The sequence below is a fragment of the Eretmochelys imbricata genome, chromosome 26 (genome assembly GCF_965152235.1).
Source record: "Eretmochelys imbricata isolate rEreImb1 chromosome 26, rEreImb1.hap1, whole genome shotgun sequence".
NCBI classification, from domain to species: Eukaryota; Metazoa; Chordata; order Testudines; family Cheloniidae; genus Eretmochelys; species Eretmochelys imbricata.
The window spans coordinates 12,981,671-13,000,965 of record NC_135597.1 but is presented as its reverse complement, the minus strand read 5'-3'; the positions used below and the strand labels follow the sequence as shown (position 1 = coordinate 13,000,965).

Sequence of the window (19,295 nt, the reverse complement as noted above, 5' to 3'; positions counted from 1 at the left end):
CAACGAGTTCAGCAATTTACAAATTTGGCTTTGTCCATCTAGCTCCCACTTTCCTCTGAGCAGAACCTTTCATTGCTGAAACATACCTGAATGGATTTGTTAGAAGGTGCAGCATGTCCCTCTAAGACCATAAAGCCTCATAAGACCAATAAGTCTTCAATAAACATGAAGAGACAAAGGAGAAGCAGGAATGGTTTTAAGACAGGCCGTTTAGAAATATCAGAGAGAAATATGTCACTGTTAAGACAGTAGCAAAGACCTTTCCAACTGTGTGTGTGCTGAGATGCCCTTTGTAATCCAGCTCTTGTGGGGCCATTGTGTATTGCATGAAATCCTGGCCCAGCTGAAGTCAGTGTTAAAACTTCTGCTGACTTCGGTAGGATCAGGAGTTTACCTATTGGTGAATCAGAGGGAATTTTGTGAAATGATTGTCTGGTCACTTTTAAGTTCTAGACCTACATGTTACTGTTAGGAACTGCTGAGTGTTGCAATGTAACCTATGACTAAGGAGGACTAAAATCGAGCAAATCTGTATACGTAGTTTAGTTTTAGACCTGTTTAGTCTAAAGGTAAATAGTAAACTGTACAAACTTTTCCAGATATCACTTTGTGCTCCAAGGGGAACATAAATGCATATCTATAGATGTCTGCAGGGTGAGGAACAACCACTTCATAATGTAAATTTGGTGGACAGGTTAAATTCTGAAGGACAATTCTGTGTATTTTTTTAGCTTGTGTTAAATTAAAAATATATCACTTTTCAGCTGTCTTGTCCATGTTTTGGCTGTCCTCCAGTGAAAGGAGCTGTGTGGTGGTGAATTGCATCAGTCATGCAAATCGGTGTTGGGGATGACTAGTGACTGTTGGCAGGATCATCTTGTGGCTAAAGAAGTAGACTGGGAGACCTGGGTTCAATTCCTGGCTGTGCCACGTGTGTGATTATTTTTTTTTTAAATTTTTTATTTATTTATTTATTTTATTTATTTATTTTTGCTCCAGTCACTTAGAGTTAGATTTTCAGAAGGGCCCAGCACACTGGGTGCTCAGCTCATTAAACAAGTCATCCATCTTCTTTCCCTTTGCCTCTGTAGTGAGCGCTGGCCTCTGCGACTCCCAGTTGGCTTCTCATCAGGCCATCAGTGCCCGTTATGGTCTCAAGTGGGACACTAGATGGCGCCTGACCTCCAAGCTCCTGATTCGATTGATTTATTTTAAAATGCTCTAAATGGGTTATTTGCTAGGAATAATAAAAAGCGTGGATGCACAGAGGTAGTTGCAAGGGCTGTAAAACAAATAAGGTTTTTTTTTATGCATGGGGAGGTCGCAGCAAATAGGGAAACAAAGAAGCCAGTGTTCCCAGGGTGGGCAATTTTCAAGACTTGCTTTTAAATAACCATAGCTGAGTATTACTCCTAATGTGTATTCTTAATCAGTTACTTAGTAATAGGAATTCTGGATCAAAAATCACCTGCCAAGAAAGCTGTCTTTCGTCTCCCATGTGGTTTTAGATCTCAGCTGTGCCGCTTCTATTATCAGAAAGCAGAACATAGGTTTGCATTTTGTAATTTCAACACAAAATAGTTCTTTTGTTCTAACAGATTTGCTTCTCTTCCCTAGTTACATAGTCATCTTCTTTCTATAGAATATGATTAAATGCACTTTCCTAGGGATAGATGGGCATACATTTTGCTGTATTTCTTAATCTCTGAAAGCAACCTTTCTTATCATACTTAGCATTTTCATAGCACTCTTCAACCCTGGATCTCAAAGTGGTCTACAATTGTGAGTTGGTATCATCATCATCATCATCATCATCCCTGTATTACAGATGAGGAAACTGAGGCATGGGGAGGTGAAATGACTAGCTGAAGGTACCCCAGCAAGTCAGTGGCAGAGTGGCATATAGGAATCTAGGAATCCTGACTCCATCCTCTAACCATTTTGTGAACAGACTGCTTGGTATTTATATCTAACTTACTGCACCCTCTGTGGTACTGATCAGGCTAATTCTGGTGATCACTTTGTCAGGGGACATTACAGCTATCAGATACTCACTCCCTGGAACTGCAGGTCGGAATCTAAACAGAATCAACTCAACCTTTCCGAGGAAGATAAACTGAGATCTGTGCAACTTGCTGTGTTTAAAGGAAACCTTTGAAAACTGGGGTTCTGCTCTGACAGAGCCCATTACACTTTTCATACGAGTTAGGTATTGCCCTGTCACTAACACATGTCCTACCCCCAACATTTGTACTGCATGCTGTGTGCACCAGCTACCACCTCCTCCCGAGCGTTGATTGCATTTCAATGGTTGTGTAGCTGTAGATCTAAACCACTTTAGGATCCTTCAGAATAAAAGGTGCTACATAAATATAAAGGATGTTGGGTCAATTTTTTATTGGTGTAAACTAGTGCATCTCCACTGACTTCAGTAAAACTGTGCCAATTTATACTAGCAGAGAATTTCGGCCTGTTATCTGCGTATTGTTTGGAGCATAAGGATTGCCGGATTGGATCAGATCCAAGGTCCAGCCAATCCCGAATCCTGTCTCTGCTAGCTGCCGATACCAGATGCTTCAGAGGAAGATGTAAGAACCTCCATTGTCCTGGTCTGCACTGAAATTTGCTGCTTCTACACCAAATGGATGAAACAAATCATGCAAGGAACAGGAAGTGAAATTCTCTTCTGAGTAGGAGGAGAGTTTTTCCAGAGACACATTGTCTCTGCAAAGCCACCAGGTTGACTAAGATGCACATCTCACTACTTGTTTTGCTGTAGTGGGCCAAGCTGCTTCTACACCATTGCCCACCAGAGTGCCTCTTTAGCACTGCCTAGAGGTGGGGTCTTTAGCCTCCATGGGTCACTCATTCCTTGTTGTGGCCACTTGCAATGGTGAGATAGATTTATCATTTGGAAAATAGACCAACCCTTGCTGACTTGTGAACAGCACAGAATAATCCTTCAGCAATGTGTTTGCACTGGGATGACCTCAAGTGATACAGATGATGTAGAAAGACCTTTAGTCTCACCACATTCGGAAGCCCTGACTGTTGTGTTGGTGGAACATCACCATTGAGTTTGCTTTATCAGGCAACACTTGGAAAGTTGCATTGTAAATGTGCAGTAGGTGAATGTCTAATCCCCTTAATCCTGTATTCACAAAGCCTGGCCTGGTTTTTTGTTTGTTTTTGTTTTTTTTCCCCTAACCCAAACCACTTTTAGGGAACTGGAGGGGTGAAGCTTCAAATTATGCCAAACACTTTTATGCTTTAGTTCATACATCAATAATGAAGGACAGGTGGTATCCTAAGGTCTGTCATGCATGGGGCTGAAGTAGTGGGGCCTGTAAACAGAACTTTTATGGGAGCCCAGTCGCAGCTGGTGTCTGGTCAAACAGTGCTCAGAACTTGGTATGCTGGCTATGTTGAGCCAGGCTTTCCATACTGGTTGATTCCAGTGGTTATATCAGCGTAATTCAAGTCATGGAGGAGCTATTAGCTAGGTCTGATTCCTGCTAGCTACTCTCTGAGCCTGATTGTCCACTCCATTACATTGGATTAACTGGGTTGAGTTGGAAGCCAAACTCCATTAGTCTCCTTTTGAAAATCCCGTGACCTGTGAGTTGCCCCAGTGCATAAATACTCTTTCTTGCCATGTTATGTTTTCACTGGGTTGTTTGTTCCAAATTCCTTGAAGCAATGGGTGAGAGAAGTTTTTTTTTGTTTTGTTTTTGCTGCTGTGTAGTAGTGTGAATCCAGCCCTGGTCAGTAGTGACTGTTGCCTTGTGAGTACTGTTTGGTATCTGATGTGAGGTGACTTTCTCTTTAATGATCACTTGTCAGACATTATTTACACTCTGATGGAAAAAAGCTGGCAAGTGCAAAGACATAGGAGTTAAGGTAATTTGATTTTCTGCATCATAAATCTCCACAAGCTGTGTAAAATTCTCACGGTTGGGCACTTTTATAAAACAAAAGGCCTGATTCTCCTCTCCCTTACCCCAATGTAAATCCATTTGAATCAGGTACACCAGTGTAAGAGGAGAAGTAGACCCAGTGATTTTTACAGTCCTGGTACTCCTGGGTTTCTTACTAAGGGTTCTCTTCTCTTCTTAGTCAGGAGTGGCAACTAGTGTCACCCATGCAACTAACTCCATGGTGTCACTTTGGATTTACATTGGAAGAGAGCAGAATTTTCTTACTTCTGTAACAATTCTCAAATGAGGTGATCTTATTTTGAGACATAGGTTACACACGTCCAAATTCTGTCTCCATGTATTCTGGTACAGATCCAGTGACTTCCCTTGGGTAAATGAAGACAGAATTTGACCCACAGAAATAAGCTTTTTTTTTTTTCCCCCTTTCTTTTTTCCTACTTCTGTTTATAGGTACTGGGTGTATCCCGTTTTACAGGGAGTTATACATATTTGGATTAGTTTTACATTGTGCATCTGTCTGCGTTGTTTAAACAAACAAAATTATGCTGTTCTTCAGAGTGGAAGGCTAGGGTTTGCGATACCACTGGCCCAGCAATTATTTGAAACTCCACCCCCACTCCACTCCCACCTAATGCACCTAACCCAATTATCAAGTGCTGTGGTTAGGTGAAGGACAGAATCCTAAATGACCCTATCTTGATCAGCTTATGTGTAAGTAGTAAGAGACAGTACACCTTTTTTTTTTTTTTTAAAAGTCTCTACAGCGGATGCATTGTTTGTTCTCATTTGTACATAGCAACGCAGGAATGCATTGTGCTTTACATAGTGACTAAAGTTATAGGGCTGTATTCCCCTTCACGCTGGTTTTACATGTCTCCACGTTGATTGATTTCAACAGAGTTACTGCTGATTTACGCTGGTGCCAGCAAGATCAGAATCAAGGCCATGGGCCCTGTGCCCAAAAGGTTTGCAATCTAAATTGATTGTGACAAGCTGCTGGAGAGGAGGGATATTCCAATTCACCAGAGAGGTTGGAGAGAAGGAAGATGCAGAATAGGGTTATGGGGTTGTTAATTCTCTGCCTTCTGAGTGCTCAGGAATCTCTTCATCACCTCAGCTTTACAAACCTATCCCCAAATACATTCAGAGGTAAATGCCTCCTTCCCCTTCTGAGTGAATTTACACAAACACATCTGCTAGAGAACTATGTGGAATATCCAGACTATGAACACACGAAAATACCAGACGGGCAGGGAGGGCTGGGTTTGGGCCCTTATCAGTGCTGGAGTGGACTCTTGCTAGACATAGCAGAGAGATAAAGGACAAGGTATCTGGGGTTTGGTTTATTAAAGGAGTCGAGATTCTTTTTAAAGTTGACTCCATTTGGCTTATTTAAAAATAAATAAGTGAATGAATTTGGTGTTGCTGAAAGGTGCTGTCTTGAGAGCCCAGCTGGAAAACTGACCTAATTCTCATTGACACTAAGGCCTTTTTATCCTGCTCTAGCCATGTGAAATGGTGAGATAGCTACCCTCTACTTTAAAGCCCCTTTATAGATCCAGGATGGTATAAAGGGACCTAGTGTAATTGGGAATTCAGGACTAAAATAACCTGTTGATCCAAGCACATCGGTGCAAGCTCACGTACCCCACACTGCCCCCACCACTTGGCATGTTTACACTGCTATTGCTAATCATGTCTTACCCTAGGGTTAAACATGGGGCTGGGGAGACAAACGTGGGCCCTGTGGCTACAGTACAATTGGGAAATCAGGTTTAGATAATACGTGTTAAAACAGGACTAGCAAATGTAATGCAGACGAAGCCACTGGCCAAGATTTTCAAAGAGTGACTGGTAATTTTGGGTACCCAGTTGCAACCACCATAATGGGGCCTGGATGCTGAGCACTTTCTGAAAATCAGGCACCTTGGAGGCCTTTCAAGCTGGGCATCCAAAATCATTAGTCACTTTTGAAAATCTCAGCCACTGTTTTGTAACCTCTGACCTGGACGGACCATAATTCAGTGGAACCTCAGTGGCCCATTCTTTCATTAGTGTCTGTTGTTGGGACTGCCCACTAAAGGTACCACTTGTGAGTGGGTTTTGTAATGGTGATGTTTATGGTCCTAACTCCTTGAGGCGCCTCTGAAAATTCCAGCCTTGGTGCCAAAGTGGACCTGCCACTTTGCAAAGAAATAGACAAGTGCCTGCCCCAAGGAACTTGCAGTTTCCTCTCTCAGTTCTGTCAACCAGCTGTGATCTAGCAAGTTCTTGGAGTTAAAGCTGCAAATGACTAGGGATCAGACTAAACTGGTTTGTGTTCTTACACATCTCCCGATGTGCCAGCAGCATCCAGGTGTTCCCTAGAATGGCATACATGGATACAATCTTTTAAATGACTGATCTTGGTTCCAGCAGCATGTGTGAATTTCACTCAAGCAGATGCTCAGATGAATATGGATGTGAGAAATTTATTGGCATAGAACAACTCTGGGCTTAGAATTTTTTTTTAAAATGTTTGGTCCCTGATGGATGAAGCAAGGAGAGAGAAATGCATAGAGATTTAACCAGACAGGACAGGAAATATGGTATTTCATCCATCTCTCTCTCTCTCTCTCCCCCCCCTGCATCTTTCAACTGAAAGCACTTCTTTGCCTTACGTTATACTTCTCAGTGCGTCTCCCCCTCTGCTGTTATTTCACATTGTAACCTTTGTTGTTTTAACTCTACAGTGTTTGGGGTTAGTTTGCACAGAAGAGGCTGAGAGCTATTAGATCACGGAACAGTCTTCTCAGGCAAGTGTGAGAACTTCATTGCTTGAGTCATTTTAAATGACTCTGGACAGAGTACTTTGTCCAATGTAGGAACAAATCCTTTATTTGATCCTACACAGGATGGACTATATGGCACATCAGTTCTCTCCAATCACTCATAGCTATAATTCTAGAGTCAACCCTGCGTCCTGCTGAAGTCATTGGAGGCTCTGACCTCTATTTCAATGAGTGCAGGGTCTGGTACTCTTTGACTGAGGGAAATAAGAAGACCAGTGTATATAGAGAATTAGGCCGTGATCCATTAACTTCAGTGGGACTGTGTGCAGGCTCAGGGGTCAGAGGAATTTGAAGAATCATGACCTTAAGTGGAAAGCATACTCTTCAGTGAACTAATTTGCAGTCATGGAACACAGGCTACCACGTTGCAGCATAAAGGACTGGAAACTTTGAACGTGTGGTGACAGGTCAAGAGGAATGGAATTAGGTTCTCATTGGGAACATATTCAAATGCAGTTTGAATAGTGATCAGAACGTTCAAAACCTGATGATGTGGAAATGAAAGAGGCTGCTCAATCTTCCTAGAGCACATGAAACCAACATATGTTGATGTAAAAACCAGAGGGTTTGCCAGCACGGAACCCTTGAAAGGCATGTTATAACCATTGGAGCAACTTGCCTTCTGCAGTAAAAACCTTTAAATTTAAGAGGCCCTGCTGAACACTGCGGCAAAAATCAGCTATATGTTATTCACAGCAAACAAGCAATGAGCCTCATTTGAGCCCAGAAATCAGACCAGTCAGCTGATAGGCGATTTCCAAATCATTGGGTTGACTTGACACACCTTATTGTAAAGAGCTGGAAAATCTCCACCTAGTTTACTAAAGGCCTGAGCCCTGATTCAGCAGTTTTGGAGCATGGGCTGAACTCAAAGCATGTGCTCACCTTCTTTTAAAGACAGTGCGATGTAAGCACGTGCCAGAGGCTGGATCCATTGAAATCTGTGGACATTAGGAGCCTGAATATCTTTAAGGACCTGGACCTAAATGCTTTGCTGATTGGGGAAGGAATTACTTGTACACTTAAAGTTAGGCATATGCTTTAAAGGCTTTGCTCAATCAGAGCTCTAAACCTTGTAACAATCTTGCATTAGACCCTGTGGGATGGATTAATGAGTCAATAGAATTTTTGACAATATTTATATAGTGATTTACAAACATTAACTAATTAATCTTTATGATCTCTTACTAGGTAGGTATTAGCACCTGGTGAAACCGAGGTACAGAGAGATTTAAGGTAGGGGGGTAGGGAATTGAGTTTGTGCCCTTTATATTGAGTTCTTTATATTGGCTAAAGCCAGCCTGAATGGTTGTGTGTGTTTAACTGTAAACAGGTCAGGATTGTTAGTCGGATTTTCCTTGTTCTCCTGGAGTATTGTTGTTGGTCTTAAGGGTGGAGTGAACATCATCACACCTTGATTGACTTTGGGAGGCAGCATGGGCTAGAGGTCAAGAGAGCTGTGTTCTGTTCCCAGCTCTACTACAGACCTTCCTGGTGGCCTGGGCAAACCATTTCCCCACTCTGTGCCTGTTCTCCCCGAGCCCCACTCTGTGTTTGCCTTGTCTAGTTAGAATATAAACTCTTAGGCCTAGATCCTCAAGGTATTAAGTGCCTAATTCCTCTCTATTGATTTCAAGGGGAATAAGGCACCTAAATAGCTTTCAGAATCTGGGCTTGAGTCTCAGCAAATCTCTTACTCTGTATAGCACCTAGCACAATGCGGCTTCACTGTCAGGTGGCCCCCTAAGCACGAATGAAATACAAGTAATAATAGTGGTGAGTCTTTATTACAAGACCTATTTTCTCCCAAGGTTTCTCAGGCCTTAAAGCAAAGACTAAACAAAGGTTTTAAATGCTCTGAATATTAAATCACTTCCAGTCTTCATTAATCAGATTTCCAGTTCTCCAGTCCTCCATAGAGACTTCCGGGAACAACAGTATAGACAAGAGCTGCTGATTTTATTTTTTTTAAATATAAAAAACATACACAGAAAAATAAACTTTAAACACTAACAACAATAATAATAGTCCTCTCCATCCTTTCAGGCCTTCTTCACACATCACTTCTGCCCTTGGCTGGTCAAGGGCCTTGCCCAAGATCATATAACAAGTCAGCGCCAGAGCAGGATTAAAGCACAGCTGCTCCTGACAGCTAGTCCTGTACTTAATCCTGCTGCCTCTTCATCCCGAATGTCTCCCATTCTATTAGTTCACTCCCCATAATCTGTATTCAAGTTGCTCTGAAATGTAAGGGCCTCTTTGATTGTTGTGTCTTCACTGGTTGTCTTGCGCTAGTGCCAAATTAATCAATTAGTGAAGTCCCCCCATCTGTTAGCTGGACGGGCTTGGTGCATACGTTGCCCGCATGCCAGAGAAGGAACAAACCGCGGACACTTGTGGCTCTGTAGGCAGCAGCTTTTGCGGCTGTGAGAAAAGGGAGCTTGTCTGTAGCCAAGCCAGCAGGAGCTCTGCTGCACTTGTCTTTGCTGGCACTGGTGCGTTGCATTGAGTTCGGAAAAGCTGGTAGAAAATGTAGGGGAAAGTGGTGCTGCTTCTGCACTTAGAATCAGAGAAATGTTGGGCTGAAAGGGACCGTGGAGGTGATCAAGCCCAGCAGTGAGGCAGGATCAAGTCAACCTAGACCATCCCTGACAGGTGTTTGTCTAGCCGGTTTTTACAAACCTCCAGTGATGGGGATTCCACGACCTCCCTTGGAAGCCTGTTCCAGAATTTAACTACCTTACCCTGAGAGTTAGAAGGTTTTTCCTGATATCTAACTTAAATCTCCCTTCTTGCAGGTTAAACCCATTATTTCTTGTCTGACCTTACACTGAAGAAACATGGGGTAGGATGAATATAAGACTTTCCTTTTAGGGTTACTACTGTAGAAGCACCCTAGAGGACCCAGTCAAGGATCCTGGCCCCATTGTGTTAGGTGCTGGATGTATCCATAACAAAAAAGCCCCAAACAGTTTGCAGCCTAAGAGGGATGACAGAGGGATACAACAGATAGACAGGAGTAGCACAAGGTAACTGTGAGACAATTGTGTCATGTAGCAAGCAACAGCTGCAGCATGCAAACTACCTGAACGTTGTTCAGTCTTTGACTTATTAAAGGTGCCCATCCCTGGCATTAGACAAACACAAATTCAAAGAGGACTGAGCTTGTTAGCAAAGCCTCTGCCCCACATCAAGAACTAATCATGGTGCCTAGATGCAAAAAGTCTCTAATTGCTTAAATATAAATCCTTAAATTATCATGATTGTTACTTGCACTAGAATAGTGCCTGGAGGCTCTGGTGCTGATTGAAGGCCTGGTATGCTGGGCGCTGTACAAAGACATAGTGAGAAACTGTCCCTGCTATGAAGAACTGAGCTCATTCTGCTTTCTCAATGGTACAGTCCATCTCAAGCTGGGGAAATAGATACTGAGACTGAAAACAAATAAGGGTTATCTTGTTAAGGGCCCCTTCAAAATAAAAGCCAGGCTTACAATAACAAATCAAGGGTCTGCAGTGTCCAGGCCTTGAGAGTGACCCTACAATAACAAAACGAGAGCGTGTATGACCAAGTCATCCCCAGAGTAACCTACAATAGCAAACGAATGTGCACATGAGGCCAGCCTCCAAGAGTGACCCTCCAATAACAAACCAGTGCGTGCATAAACCCAGCTCCCAAGGTGATCCTGCAATAACAAACCAGTGTGTGAATAGGCCAGGCCCCAAGAGTGACCCTTCAATAACGACCTCCCTTAGGCAATGCCAGACTCAGCCAGCAGGGGGAGCCAGAGGGAAGAGGCCAGCACCACTGCCAATGGCTGCCCTGGCAGGGAGTGAGGGAGAGAAAGGCCTAGAGCACGTGGCAGGATGGGGCATAGGGGAATATAGAGGGCACAGAGGACACCTGCCAGGCCCCCTCCAAACTGGGCCGGCCAGGGATGCAGGCACCCGCTACTGGTGACATGGGGACGGAAAACTGGGGAGGGGGAACACATAGTGCTAGGGGGACTACAGGCGGTGTGGGGGGCACAGTGCTGGGGGGTGGACATAGGGAATGTGTGAGGCACAGAACTCTGGGGGACACAGTACTGGGGGGCTATGTATAGGGGTCACAGAGCAGTGGGGGCACTACTGAGGGAGGGAATGCAGGGGCATAGAGTGCTGGGGGGATGAGGCATGGGAGAATGTGGGGTGACAATGTTGGAGGACATGAGAGCATTGGGGGGACAAGTGTGGGGGTTCCTTTGGGGTACCCAGAGTGCTTGGGGGCATAGGAGGCTGGGAGGGACAGAACACTGGGGGGTTACGGTAGGGGCTCAGGGGCTGCAGAGTACGGGGGGGGGAGAGGGAGGCGCTGGAAGAGAACTGGGTACCTGGGACCCAGAGCTCAGAGTCAGGCACTCACCCCCATGCTGGCACAGTCTGGGGTATAAACGATGGACATGGTGCTACTGGGAGGGGAGAGTGGGGAAACAGCTCAGCTGCAGAACCAGCTTCTTGTGCCTCCCCCCTCAACTTCTGGGGCGCAATGACTGCCAACCACAGTCCTGGGGCCACACCTACAATGACAGCCCAGTGTGCACCTAGCCGAGCCCCACCTCCTGGAGTGACCCTACAATAACAAATCAGTATTGTTGTATAGCCCAGCCCCAGGAGGGATGCTACAATAATACCCTAAGGAACAACCCTACAATAACAAACTAGAGAGTGCCTAGCCTGCTGAAGCAACCCTACAACAAACCAGGAGGCGCATGGCCCAGTCCCTCGGAGCAATCCTACAATAACAAACCAGTGAGTGCATGGCCCAGGCCCTTGGAGTGACCCTTCAATAACAAACCAGGGAGCACATGACCCAGTCCCTCGGAGCAACCCGACAATAACAAACCAGGGGGCGCATGACCCAGTGCCTCGGAGCGACCTGACAATAACAAACCAATGAGCGCATGGCCCAGCCCCTTGCAGCGACCTGACAATAACAAACCAGAGAGTGCATGACCCAGCCCCTCAAAGCGACTCTACAGTAACAAACCAGGGGGCGCATGACCCAGTGCCTCCGAGCGACCCGACAATAACAAACCAGTGAGCGCATGGCCCAGTGCCTCGGAGCGACCCGACAATAACAAACCAATGAGCGCATGGCCCAGCCCCTCGGAGCGACCCGACAATAACAAACCAATGAGCGCATGGCCCAGCCCCTCGGAGCGACCCGACAATAACAAACCAATGAGCGCATGGCCCAGCCCCTCGGAGCGACCCGACAATAACAAACCAATGAGCGCATGGCCCAGTGCCTCGGAGCGACCCGACAATAACAAACCAATGAGTGCATGGCCCAGCCCCTCGGAGCGACCCGACAATAACAAACCAATGAGCGCATGGCCCAGTGCCTCGGAGCGACCCGACAATAACAAACCAGGGAGCGCATAGCCCAGTGCCTCGGAGTGACCCGACAATAACAAACCAATGAGCGCATGGCCCAGTGCCTCGGAGCGACCCGACAATAACAAACCAATGAGCGCATAGCCCAGCCCCTCAGAGCGACCCAACAAACCAGGGAGCGCATGACCCAGTGCGTCGGAGCTACCCGACAATAACAAACGAATGAGCGCGTGGCCCAGCCCCTCGGAGCAACCCGACAATAACAAACCAGGAGCGCATGGCCTAGCCCCTCGGAGCAACCGGACAATAACAAACCAATGAGCGCATGGCCCAGCCCCTCGGAGCGACCCTACAATAACAAACCAGGGAGCGCATGGCCCAGCCCCTCGGAGCAACCGGACAATAACAAACCAATGAGCGCATGGCCCAGCCCCTCGGAGCGACCCTACAATACAAACCAATGACCGCATGGCCCAGCCCCTTGCAGCGACCCTACAATAACAAACCAGGGAGCGCATGGCCCAGCCCCTCGGAGCAACCGGACAATAACAAACCAATGAGCGCATGGCCCAGCCTCTTGGAGCGACCCTACAATAACAAACTAGTGAATGAATGGCCCAGCCCCTTGCAGCAACCCTACAATAACAAACCAATGACCGCATGGCCCAGCCCCTTGCAGCGACCCTACAATAACAAACCAGGGAGCGCAGGCCCAGCCCCTCGGAGCGACCGGACAATAACAAACCAATGAGCACGTGGCCCAGCCCCTCGGAGCAACCGGACAATAACAAACCAATGAGCGCATGGCCCAGCCCCTCGGAGCGACCCTACAGTAACAAACCAATGACCGCATGGCCCAGCCCCTTGCAGCGACCCTACAATAACAAACCAGGGAGCGCATGGCCCAGCCCCTCGGAGCAACCGGACAATAACAAACCAATGAGCGCATGGCCCAGCCTCTTGGAGCGACCCTACAATAACAAACTAGTGAATGAATGGCCCAGCTCCTTGCAGCGACCCTACAATAACAAACCAATGACCGCATGGCCCAGCCCCTTGCAGCGACCCTACAATAACAAACCAATGAGCGCATGGCCCAGCCCCTCGGAGCGACCGGACAATAACAAACCAATGAGCGCATGGCCCAGCCTCTTGGAAGGACCCTACAATAACAAACTAGTGAATGAATGGCCCAGCTCCTTGCAGCGACCCTACAATAACAAACCAATGAGCGCATGGCCCAGCCCCTCGGAGGGACCCGACAATAACAAACCAATGAGCGCATGGCCCAGCCCCTTGCAGCGACCCTACAATAACAAACCAATGACCACATAGCCCAGCCCCTCGGAGGGACCATACAACAACCAGGGCGTGTGGCCGCACCCCAGCTCTCAGGAGCACTGCACAATTACACCCCAACTTGTGGGGAGCCCAGCGGCCCTTAGCACAACAAAGGAGGGTGTGTGTGGGACATGATTGCCACCTTGCCCCCTACCCTTTGCCCTGGGAAGCCCCCAGCAGCTTATTGCCCTGGGAGCAGCCCAGCCCAGCCCAGCCACGTTTCCCAGCTGATGGATGATAATCCCCCCACCCGCCCCGGCGTGTGCAGCCGGGGCGAGGGCACGTTCCGGGCCCGCATGTGGAAACCCTCCAAAGCCCTTGGCAGGGGGGGAGCCCCATGCCAGCAAGGGGCGGTGGGGGCAGCCTCGGGGCAGGGTCCTGCCAGGGGTCCCACCCCCCGGCCGGCCAGGGAAGCAGCCACAGCTGTCCCCGCAGGGGAGCGGCAGCCCCCCCTCCCCTCTCCGGGGGGACAGAGGCAGAGCCTGGCTGGGCGGATCGTGCGCAGGGTAAAGCCCCGGAGCCATGTGTCTCAAGTCAAGCGCCTCCCGGGGCTGGGCGCCCCGTTAGCCGGGCAGGTGAGTGCGGCGGGGGCAGGGGCAGCAGCCCCGAGGGAATGGGGGGGACCCCGGGAGGAGGGCCCCCCCGGGGAGGAAATGTGGGGGCGCAGCAGCCCCCTCCAACTCCCCGTGGCACCCCCGGGGGCAAGATGCGGTAGCCGGACTCCAGCGGCGGCGCGGGGGGTGTATGTGTGTGGGGGGGCTCTGGTTCACCCTATGCCCCCGGGAAGGGGGAGGTTAGCCGGGATCCCGCTAGCTCGCTGGTCCCGGGAAGAGGAACTGCTGGTCCTGCTGTGGGGGGGGGGTCCCCTTGGCCCCGCTCCAGGGGGGGGTTCTGGGAATTTGTGCTCCCATCTGGGGGGGGGCATCTGGCCGTAGCTTCTCGCCCCCCCCCACCACCCCCCGCATTGTGGGGGCGCTGCTCGGAGAGGAAGCCAAGTGGTTCCCCACGCCCTTCCTCTCCCCTCCCCGCAGCTGCCTGGAAACTTTCCCCATTGTCCGTCCCCTGCACGGGGGCTGGGGTTGAGCTCGCTCTGCGGGGCTGGGCTGGGCTGGGCTGGTTGGGGGGGATTCCCCAGCTCCGCGGGGCGCCGGAGCCCGCGGGGCGCATGGTGTTTGGGAAGAGGCCCCCTCCCGCAGCAGGGGGGGAAGGAACTGGCTGCAGGGCTGGGGCTGCAGGAATCTCCAGAACAAAGAAGCAGCAAGCAACGTGCTGCAGCAGCAGCTGCCTTTGCGATTTGCATCCACACTTCTGCTTGTTCGTTTCCCCTCCCCCCTTCCCTTCCCCCCCCCGCTCATCCTCCCTTCCCCCCTAACCCGCCCCCCCCCCCCCGACTTCTCCCGCATGCACTTCTCTCTCTCTCCTTCATCTCCGGGCCGATTCACACGTTTGCAGGGCTATTTGCTGCACCTCTTGTTGCTGGTAATGGCTCTTTGTGTATTGGGGGCTGGAGGGCAGTGGGGTGATGTGTGTTTAAAAAAAAACAACGCCACCTTCCAGAGGTGGGTAGATAAACAGATCTGTGGCTATTACACACACGCACACACACACACGGTTGCAGGCAAACAAAGATCCGAAGTTAGCAGCGAAGCTGTTAAGAGGGAAAGCAGTTTGCAAAAGAGACTGAAAGTGAAGGGGTTATTAAACTTCTGCTCTCGCTCCTAGCAGCAGCTCGGCTCTGTCAGGGTTGAGGTTTAAGGAGTCCCGATTTGCCAAGTCAAGCTCGACAGCGCGAAAGTTGGGGAGTGGATCTTTTCCACCAGTGGTGGGAATTTAAAGGGGTTCTGGTTTAAGCTATCAATATCTGAGACCAGTGTTTTAAACGTACCTTTTTCCTGGAGGCAAAGTTTTTTTTATTTTGGGGTTTGGAATATTAAGCGCTTGTTTTTGGAATGAAAATGACTTAGTTGTTGGAGAAAGGCACACGGTCATTTTTAATGTTCAGTTCTTAGCCTTACCATGTAAGTTACCTTATTTTGGCACTTGATCTGGTGGTGTGAGTGGGAGTGAAACTGATTTAGAGCTACAAAATTACTAAGATTACAGTCTGTCGTTTTTTTTTTTGCTTCCTCCACCAGAAGACACCTTCCTGGCTCCTGTCTCTTTGAGATCCCCCCCAATCTTAGTTAGAGAAGAGAAGCTTTACTATTGTATTGTCCTGGAGACTTCAGCAACCTGGGAGATTCCAACTAAACTGTGCAAGCTTCCAAGTCACCGTTCCCCTGCCTTCCCACCCCCCCAAAAAGTGTGGTGGCATCCAGGATGATCCCCTCACAGAGGGTCTGTGAGAAAACAGAACTCAGAGTGTGGGAACGAAGCACCCCAAGAAGAGAGAAATCACTTGGGTGTAAAACCAGATGAACTGCAAAGAGGGTGGAACGGAGCTGGAAGGTTTGGCAGAGCGAAGAGACTGAACTAGTGGAGTGATCGTATATTTTTAGCTATAGATTTGTATTCCCCATTTTTAGTAAGGGGGAGAGCCTCCCCCCTTCACCAGTCCTTTGGCATCCTTCACTATTTAGGTCTAGCTAGAAAAAAAAAAAGTGCCCCCCTGCATTGATCCCCCGGGCCAACAAGGAGCCATGAAGAAATTCCAGTCGTTGCTGCAGCTTAGGAATGAATCGGCAGGTGCCTACGGCTTCCCTGAAGGCGGCGAGATGCTGAGCGCCTGCGAAGGCGGCTTTCTGATCCTGGAGAAGAGCGACGTCTGTCTCGGAGTGGACGCTGCCAGCCAGGTGCCGAAGAAACGGAAGCGCTGCGGGCTCTGCGTCCCCTGCTTGAGGAAGGGGAATTGTGGTGCCTGCACCCACTGCGTGAACCGAAGGACCAGCCACCAGATCTGCAAAATGAGGAAGTGCGAGGCGCTCAAGAAGAAAAAATCGGTGCTTCTCAAAAAGGTGAGTGCCCGATTGGGCTGTTGAATGAGCTTGCGTGGCTGGTAACGGTGCATGAAGTCTGTGCTTTACACTCCCACTCCATGGGGATCTCTGAAAGCTTAGAAATGCTCCACTTCCTGCATCTTCCTGGTTTGCCTAAGTGGGGGGATAACTGGTGGAACTTCCTGGTGCAGGATAATGTGGAGACAAATAGCAAAGATGCAACTCAGGAAACATATTAAAATAGGGCCCAACAGTTATGGGTGAGTCCTGCCTTCACACCTCCTGGGTGTGTTTTCTCCACTGCCCTGGCATTTGGTGGTCTCCTTGGTGCTCATGCAACCCTGGTGACAATGACTACAGAGAGGGGAATTTGGCTTATTGACTGTAGTGGGGTCATAGGAAAGTCAGTGAAAGCAGAATTTGGTCCTTGTGTGTGAAAAGCATGAGTAATTGTGGTCTGTGGGGGGAGAGGTGCAGGTGGGGCGAAATTGGGCTCCCCAGTCTGGGGTTTAAGGCTCCTTCCATGTCACTTTCGGGGTGCTTTGAGCTCCTGTAAATGCAGATTCTGTTGGCTCCTACTTTGGCCTCATCTTCTCCCCGTCTCTCCCCCCCCACCCCAAAATCCCAAGCAGTATTCTCGGCCTTAGCCTATGTGAAGACAGCCTGGAGGGCAATTCCATGGCATACTGAGGGTGTGAAAGCACTGGCCCCTGCTTCCGTCTCACTCCTCCTGTGCAACCCTTGTGCAGAGCATCAGAGGTGTGGAGGGCCTTATGCTGACTCCTCTGTCCCTGGGTGAAGTTCTTCCTTTTGTGAACAGTGCCACCTGCAGGGAGGCTAGCTGAGATACAAATGGGAGAGGCTCTAGCAATCCTTATGCTTCAGGGCTCTAGCTGATCCTTGAGAAGGGTCAGGAAGAAATTCTCTTCTTTCTTCGATGGCAGAGCATTGCATGATTTAATGCCATTATGGAGCATCTAGGACTCACAGGACTTGTGAGAGTGGATCAGACCCAAGGTCTGTCTAGTTCAGTAACCTGTCTCTGACAGTGGCTGGCGCCAGAAGCATCAGGGGAAGGTGCAGGAAACCTAATTCCTAGTACTTAGAAATTGGATTAAGACCAGGAACCTCTGGCACTGGGGACAGGATACTGGATGAGATGGACCATTAGGATATTCTGGGGGTGGGGTGGAGTAGGGAGTTCTCAGGGTATTTGCATGAAAAATGGGATCTTTATTTCTTTAAAAGCTGACCCCGCTTCCTGTCTCTACCTGGGAAATCACAGCTGTGCCTGCCAGCTCCTCTTTGATTTCTGTGGAATTGGTTGGGGTGTCATGTGCAGAGCTTATGATCTCAGGGGGGCCAGCTATAGCGAAGGCAAATGCGCCTTTAAACAACGATCCTGTTTCCAAGCCCTGGCTGGGTAAGAAAGGACGCAGCAACGATCAGCCTGTGCCGATGCTCACAAAGGGAGTTTGCTCTTCTAGGAAGAGGTTGGAGGGGAAGATAAAAGTGGAAGTGTTTGGGCTGACGTTTGGTGGTGGCAATCTTGTCTCTCAGTGTGCACATTATCTCCCGCTGCTCTTAAGTCACACTGGCTTGCGACAGCAAAGAACATATTTGTCCAGCTTGGAGAGCTGCAGGGGGAGCGGGGCCTTGGGGAGCGGCATGAGTCAGTTGTGCATCGTGGCTGGAGCTGGCTAGGAGAAAAGCCTTCTTCTGAGCACCGTATTGTAGTGATGTACCCAGCTAGGGGGAGTTGTTTGAATCTGCCGCGCAAGGTTTTTGTTAGGAGAAATGAGCCCCTGTGAACCTTACTTTTATTATGTATTTAAATCGTGGTCCGGATCGGCATGGCTGTTGTGTTAGGGGCTGCACAGACCCATAGGGAGACGGGGTTCCGGTCCCAAAGAAAGTCAAGATGCAACAGGAAAAGGAGTACTTGTGGCACCTTAGAGACTAACCAATTTATTTGAGCATGAGCTTTCGTGAGCTACAGCTCACTTCATCGGATGCGTACTGTGGAAACTGCAGTAGACATTATATACACACAGAGACCATGAAACAATACGCCCTCCCACCCCACTGTCCTGCTGGTAATAGCTTATCTAAAGTGATCATCAAGTTGGGCCATTTCCAGCACAAATCCAGGTTTTCTCACCCTCCGCCCCCCCCCCCCAAACTCACTCTCCTGCTGGTAAAAGTGGGTCACTTTGGATGGGCTATTACCCATCCAAAGTGGGGTGGGAGGGGGTATTGTTTCATCGTCTCTGTGTGTATATAATGTCTACTGCAGTTTCCACAGTACGCATCCGATGAAGTGAGCTGTAGCTCACGAAAGCTCATGCTCAAATAAATTGGTTAGTCTCTAAGGTGCCACAAGTCCTCCTTTTCTTTTTGCAAAGACAGACTAACACAGCTGTTACTCTGAAACCTGTCAAGATGCAACAGGTGAGTCTCACAAAAGGGAGGAGGAGCGAGTGTGATGGGAAAAGGAACGGAGAGGCTAGAAGAGTGTGCAACTTGATGGTTGCAACTCACAAGAATTCCGGGTCAAATTAGCACCCTGTCCCCTTCCTGGGGAAAAGTTACCCTGGCCTGCCTGCCTGCTCGCCTATTCTTTTCATAAGGTGTCAAGCATCTGTCATCTCTCTGTTTGCATGAGGTTCTCAAACTTTGTCACAGTCTGGACCATCTCTTCATGTTGAACGTGGCTCGAGGATCCCTCCCCTCCTGTTTGCCGGTCCCCAGGCCCCACCTCCCTTCCTGTTTGTGATCAGGAACCATCCCCGTCTGCAGCGGTTGCTGACGTGGGAAAGGGTCGTTAGGGTGGTAGGATTCAGCACCGCAGTCGCTTCTTCGAATGCCGTT

At 48.7% G+C, this 19,295-nt stretch overlaps 1 protein-coding gene across 7 annotated transcripts in view; it reads left to right on the top strand.

Annotated features, from left to right (window-relative positions):
• DGUOK (deoxyguanosine kinase) overlaps positions 1–2,377 on the top strand; it is a 30,936-nt gene extending 28,559 nt beyond the window's left edge. For all 7 annotated transcript variants that reach the window (XM_077805823.1, XM_077805822.1, XM_077805828.1 and 4 more), the window contains one exon: positions 2,029–2,377. The gene's annotated coding sequence lies outside the window, so the exon portion shown is untranslated. The remainder of the gene's footprint in view (positions 1–2,028) is intronic.
• The last annotated feature ends 16,918 nt before the right edge of the window (positions 2,378–19,295 follow it).